The sequence below is a fragment of the Neovison vison genome, chromosome 13, assembly GCF_020171115.1.
Source record: "Neovison vison isolate M4711 chromosome 13, ASM_NN_V1, whole genome shotgun sequence".
Classification (NCBI taxonomy): Eukaryota; Metazoa; Chordata; class Mammalia; order Carnivora; family Mustelidae; genus Neogale; species Neogale vison.
Genome location: NC_058103.1, coordinates 116,653,669 through 116,660,996, shown reverse-complemented (window position 1 = coordinate 116,660,996; position 7,328 = coordinate 116,653,669).

The following is a 7,328-nucleotide window of genomic DNA, read 5'->3' as shown; positions in this document are numbered from 1 at the left end:
GGCCAGCAGGCCGGGAGGCGCATCTGGGCAGAGACGGTGACATCCGGAGGACCGAGAGCAACAGTAGCCAGCAGCCCAGCAGCTGAGATTTCGGCGCGGGGAGGCGGAGTCAAACACCTGACCTCACCCCGCCCCTCGCAGCCTTTCACGCCCCGAGTCGGCGGGCGGTGCACCCCCCCCACACACACACACACTCGGTAAACCTTCGCCGCTGGCTCTCCCTCAACTCCAAAGGGAGAACCCAGGCCGCCGGGCACAAGACAGACTTGTGGACTTCTGTGATGGGTGGCAGGCCTTGTCCTTTCTCTGAGCCTCAGATCCACTCACCCCCACCCCACGAGAGGGCTGGCCTAGAAGTTGAGGAGTCTTAACAGACTAGCAAACAAGTCTAGTACCAGGGAATCTCACTAATGGCCAGCTAAGTGGTTTGGATCTTGGAAGTTTTATTTCTCAGAGGACAAGCTGGTTTAAGTGCACATCACTTCCTCTGAGCCTATAAGCAAGAGCAAGATGCTTTCCCTTCAGGAGGCAGGCAGAGGGCAGGGGTCAGCACCCCATCATTGCTCTGCTGTGAGAACCCAGATTTTTTTTTTTTTTAATATTTTATTTATTTGAGAGAGAGAGAGAGAGCACACAAACGGGGAGAGGCAGAGGGAGAGGGAATAGCAGGCTCGCCCACTGAGCAGGGAGCCGGAAGTGCGGAACAATTCCAGCACCCAGGATCATGACCTGAGCCCAAGGCAGCCACTTAACTGACTGAGCCACCCAGGCGCCCCAACACTGAATTTTCATCTTGGCCTGACTTCCTCCCCTCTCCCTTCTCCTCCCTTCTCCAACTGGCAGCCTTCTGGGCTGCCACCCCTCAGCCAGCTGGTGTTTGCTTAGAAAATCCAAACTCATTTCCATGTGATGGGAGGGGGATATAATTAAGAAGGCCCCCTTTTATTTTGTGGAGGTAGTTTCTATTGCTAGTTTGTTAAGTGTCTTTATCTTAGAAGAGTGTCAAATTTTGTCAGTGCTTTTTCTATATTCATATAGTTTTTCCAAATTTTGTCAGTGCTTTTTCTATATTCATATAGTTTTTCCAATTCCTTTTATTGATGTGCTATAAATTAAATTAATATTTCTTTGCATGTTGACTACCTTTGCATTGCAGGAATAAATCCCACTTGGTCATGGTATAATCCTTTTAATATGCTACTGAATTATTTGCTAGTATTTTTTCCAGGATTTTTGTATCAATGCTCATAGGCATATTGGTCTATAGTTTTCTTGTAGTGACTTTGTCTGGCTTTGATAACAGTATAATGTTGCCCTTGTAAACCGAGTTAAGAAGTAATCCCTTTTCAGTTTTTTGGGAAAGTTTGAGAAGGGTTGGTATTAGTTCTTTAAATGTTTGGTAGAATTTACCAGTGAAGCCATTAAGTTCAGGGCTTTTCTTTGTTGGTTTATTTGTTTTTCAAGCAAAGTGTGTTACTCAAAACTTCTCAGCACCATCTAGTTGTCAGATGTTGGGAGATTTGTCATTACTGATTCAGTCTCCTTACTAGTTATAGTTCTATTCAGATCTATTTCTTCATGATTTAGTGTTGGGTTTGTTTCTAGGAATTTGTCCTTTTCATCGATGTTATTCAATTTGTTAGTATGACTGTTCACAGTACTCTCTTACAGTCTTTTTATTTCCATAGAATCAGTGGTAATTTCCCCACTTTCATTTCTGATTTGAGTAACTTGTCTTCTCTTTTTATTTTTCAGTCCATCTAGCTAAAGGTTTGTTAATTTTGTTGATTTTTTCAAAGACCCAACTTCTGGTTCCATTGATATTTCTCTTCTGTATTTCATTTCTCTCTGGTCTAATCTTTATTATTTCCTTCCTTAGCTTTGGGTTTAGTTTATTCTGCTTTTTCTAGTTCTTTAAGTTGTAAAGTAAGTTACTATTTGAGACCTTTCTTGTTTTTTTAACATAAGCATTGATAGCTATATATAATAAAAATAGTAAAGAAAGTCAAATCTCAAAGAAGATTATTATAAGAAGAAGAGAATAAGGAGACTTACAGCCCTATAGACAGTGAAAGCATACCAATGAGATATGAGCAAGAGCCAAGAATTTTATGTTTAAAAAACTGATTTTCACATGTAAAGACTACCGATATGAAAAAGCTCAGGGAATATTGTAGCCCTTCCTAGCAAATCCAGTAGAGAATGAGTTGCAACTGTAGAAACACAGAATTCTTTGGAAAATAAAAGTATTGAAAGGAAGAAGGTAAAGTATTTAATGGTATAGATTCAAATAATATATAATATGTCTGTTGAAGTGGAGAGGAGTTGAAGCAGTAAAAAAAATGTATATACAAAAGCATTTAAAATTTTTCTCTCTAATTTTAAAAGTTAATTTATTTACTTATTTTTTATTTTATTTTTAAATTTTATTTATTTATTTGAGAAAGAGAGTGAGAGGGTGAAAGAAAAAGAGAGGGACTAAGCCACCCAGGTGCCCCAAGTTGTTATTATTATTTTTTAAGATTTTTAAAATTTATTTGATCAAGAGAAAGAGAGAGGGAGAGCACAAACAGGAGGAATGACAGGCAGAGGGAGAGGGAGAGCAGGCTCCCTGGGAGCCCTATGTAGGGTTCAATCTTAGGACTTTGGGATCATGACCTGAATCTAAGGCAGATGCTTAACTGACTGAGCCACCCAGGTGCCCCTAAAAGTTATGTATTTAATTTAAGCAATCTCTATGCCCAAATGTGGGGATTGAATTCATGACCCAGAGATCAAGAGTCACAAACTGTTTTGTTTTTTTTTTAAGATTTTATTTATTTATTTGACAGACAGAGATCACAAGTATGCAGAGAGGCAGGCAGAGAGAGAGGGGTAAGCAGGCTACCTGCTGAGCAAGAGAGCCTGATGTGGGGCTCAATCCCAGGACCCTGGGATCATGACCTGAGCTGAAGGCAGAGGCTTTAACCCACTGAGCCCCCCCAGGTGCCCCCGTCACAAACTGTTCTGACTGAGTCAGCCAGGCACCCCTTAAACATTCTTTCTTTTTTAAAAAAACATTTCTTAATAATTACATTGGTGATGACTGTATTGTTTTTGGAGAGTACTATTTATGTAATGTAGGTTAAAGTAAATGAGTAATTATGGATTATCCCGACTACCTTCTTGAGAACTAGGATGCTCAGTGTGGAAGACAGGAAATAAACATGCAATGTAGAAAAGGTTACAGAAAACCCCTGCAGGGGCTCCTCGGTGGCTCAGTTGGTTAAACATCTGCCTTCAGCTCAGGTCATGATCCCAGGGTCCTGGGATCCAGCCCCACATCAGGCTCCCTGCTCAGTAGAGAATATGCTTCTTTCTCTCCTTCTGCCTCTGCCCCTTCCCTCGTACTTGTACCCAAATTCTCTCTGTCTTTCTCTCAAATAAATAAATAAAATCTTTAAAAACAAAACAAAAAAAACCCCTGCAGTTAGTCTTAAATTTGAAGTAGCAATATAAACTTTTTATCTCTATGAATATAAATCTAGGTATAAGTTAGGCATAGATCTAGATCTCTCTCTAGCTCTGACCACCAAAGCGGCTTAGAAATAATGATCAGTCTGGTAGCAGTGAGCATCTCTAGTGCCGAATGTGGTCTTGAAATACAATTTCCCACTAAAAACCACTTGAGCTTCTTGAAGGAATGGTTCATTCTTATGTCTGGGGCAGGAAATGTACAAAATGAGCCTGGAACTCTTTTCAGGCCAGATAGTATGGAAAAGAGCAAAAACTTCCAGGATTATATGTTAAAAGGACCCAGCCTCAAGTTGAAGAAGGTCCACTGTATAGTACCATGAATTTCAACATGAGCAAATACAGGTAAATATACTGTGGAAAATGGGAGCCATTTTGAAGAGCAGTAAAATTATAGAGGAGGAGGAGAGTAGAAAAAATTGTGGTGTTGGATTAGAATTCGAAGTATTGGTGTTAAAACGTGTAATTTATATTTACGTATTTTATATATGTATAAAATAGAAATACAGATAAATGGGTTTGTGTGTGTAAACATTCATATATATCCTAGGTCTATCCACTGAGGTGGACTGGAAATAATGCCACCCCAGTGGTAATAAACACACCTAGCATCCAGACTTGGATCCTAAATATGATTCTCTACTAAAATAAAAAAAGTTGTTTGGATTAATGACTAATAGGACAGACTTTGTCAAAATTTCCCATATCACTTATGAAAACAACAGTGAGGGGGGACCTGGGTAGCTTAGTTGGTTGTGTCCGACTCCTGATTTTGGCTCAAGTCATGATCTCAGGGTCTTGGGTTGGAGCCCTGCTTTGGCTTTTCACTCAGCTGCCTGAGATTCTTCCCCTCTGCCTCTCCCTCTGCCCTTTCCCTCCATACCCCCTTGTGCCTGCATCACTCTCTGGGGCACCTGGGTGGCTCAGTAGTGAAGCATCTGCCTTCAGCTCAGGTCAAGATCAGGGTCCTGGGATCAGACCCCGTTTTGGGCTCCCTGCCCAGCAGAAGCCTGCTTCTCCCTCTCCCACTCCCCCTGCTTGTGTTCCCTCTCTTGCTATGTCTCTCTCTGTCAAATAAGTAAGTACAATCTTAAAAAAAAAAAGAAAAAGAAAAAGAAAAAGAAAGCAAAACAGCAGTGAGATGATCGGTTTCCATCTACCTGGGGCAGTTGAAATTTGAAATTCATCTGTGGATTAACTATAGATGGTAGTATTGTATAAATATTAATTTCTTGATTCTGATAGGTTATACTGTGGCTATGTAGGGGAGCATGTCTTTGTTTACAGTAAAGAGGCACTGAAATATTTCAGAGTAATGGGGTATTGTATTTGCAACTTGCTTTCAAATGGCTTGGGGATGGGGTTGGGAGAAGAATAATACATCTAGAGAGGGTGAGGGGCGCCTGGGTGGCTAAGTGGCTGAAAGTCTCTGTCTTCGGCTCAGGTCATGATCCCAGAGTCCTGGGATTGAGCCCCGCATCAGGCTTTCTGCTTAGCAGGGAGCCTGCTTCCACATCTAGAGAGGGTGAGAAAGAATGAAAAGGTAAATGTTGTAAAATGTTAACAATTGGGGCTTTAGGTGAAGGTTAAAAGGGAGCTATTTTCTATTATTTTTGCAACTTTACTGTAAACTTCAAATTATTTTAAAATAAAAATAGGGGTGCCTGTGTGGCTTAGTTGGTTGAGTGTCAGACTAGATTTTGGCTCAGGTCATGATCTCAGGGTCCTGGGATCCAGGCCTGCATCACCGTCCACACTTGGGGGGAGTCTGCTTCCCTCTGTCTCCCTCTGCCACTCCTTCTGCTTGCACTCTCTCCCTCTACAAAATAAATAAATCTTAAAAAAAACTAGAAAAGTCATGAGCATATGGGGAAATATTTAGCTTACTAAACATATGCAGTATAATCTAAATCTTGTTGAATACACGCATTTATCTAATTGGATATAGTTATATTTTTAGAAGTATAAAGAAAGTTAACAATCATCACCTATTAGTGATAGATCCATCTTAAAACAAAACAAATCTGGAGGATGTATACTACCAGATATCAAGACCTATTCTGAAGCTACAGAAATCAAGTCGTATGGTATCGGCACAGGAACAGAAAAATATATCACTGAGATAGAATAATCAGAAATTGACGCATATAAAAGAGTCACCTTATTTATGACAAATTCAGTGGGGATAGGATAAAAAAAAAGGAGGGCTGGATCAACTGATACTCATATGAAAAATAAAAACCTTGATTCCTTATCTCACTTTGTACATAAAAACTAATTTAAAGTTAATTATAAAAAAAATAAAATTAATAAAATTAATGACCTAAATGTGAAAGATAGAACTTACAGAAGATGACACAAGAAAATAACTTCAAAATTAGGGCAAAGATTTCTTTTCTTTCTTCTTCTTTTTTTTTTTTTTAAAGATTTTATTTATTTATTTCACACAGAGAGAGATCACAAGTAGGCAGAGAGGCAGGCAGAGAGAGAAAGGGTGAAGCAGGCTCCTTGCTGAGCAGAGTTGGATGCGGGGCTCAATCCCAGGACTCTGAGATCATGACCGGGGTGAAAGGCAGAGGCTTAACCCACTGAGCCACCCAGGCACCCAGGGCAAAGATTTCTTAAATGAGACATAAAAAGCACCAACCAACAATATTAAATTTCATAAATTAGACTTCTAAGAAATGTTTTAAATATAACATTAGGTGGCACCTGGGTGACTCAGTGAGTTAAGCCTCTGCCTTCTGCTCAGGTCGTGGTCTCAGGGTCCTGGGTCCTAATCCTGCATTGGGCTCTCTGCTCAGCAAGGAGCCTCCTTCCCCCCCCTCCCTGCCTGCCTCTCTGCCTACTTGTGATCGCTCTCTATCTGTCAAATAAATAAATAAAATCTTAAAATAAATAAAAAACACCATTAAGAGGGTTAAAAAGGAAGCCACTAATTGGGAGAATACTCACAATATACATTCTTGACAAGGACCCACATTTGTGCAATTCCTAATCTCAGTGACAATACTTATTTCTAAAAGTTCTTTTTGGCTCTTCCCAAATTCTTTTTTCATCATGTCTTAAAGGCTTGATATCTTCTTTAATGTCTTTAATAATTTAAATTTGCTTCTAAGAGCTCCAGGACCATTTAAAAAATGTACATTTTATTATATATAAATTCTTTCTAAATAAAGTGGACTTAACAAAACTTGAGCTAATACTTACGATAACACTTTGAGAATTCTACCTGATTTTATTCTTATGTCTTTAGTTCTGTATTTTTTATTCATATAGATCTGGGTTTTGTTGCTCTCTGTAAAAGAATAAATTAGATCAAAAATTTTTAACTGTAGATACTCAAATGATGTTATTTGCCTCTCCCCCAGCTTATTAAATAGCAGACCTCAGCCAAAACAACTTAACTCACACAAAAGCCACCCAGCTACACATTTTCTCCTTCCACCGAATCTTTAATCTCTTAATAGTGCTTCAGTTTCTGCATCTATTCTTTAGACATTATATCCTACTGTTTATGTTAAAATGCAGATCCTAGGACCAATTTTGGATGTTTCTGGGAAAGTCTGAACACAAACTTGCACAAAGTATAGACCTGGGTCTTCAGATTCTCAGGTAAGACTATTCTTTCACACTGTCAACTCCCTTTTTATGGTCCTGCCCAACCTAGCAGAGAGAATTTTTCCTGTCTTCTGAGCGCTGATGCATCGTTTTTTGTTTGTTTTTTCCAGTTTGCCCTTTGACATAGGGTGCAATTTTTTTCAAAGTTTTCCATTTCATGCAGTGGCGTCAGGTGCGATCTCTGAGGGGCTCAA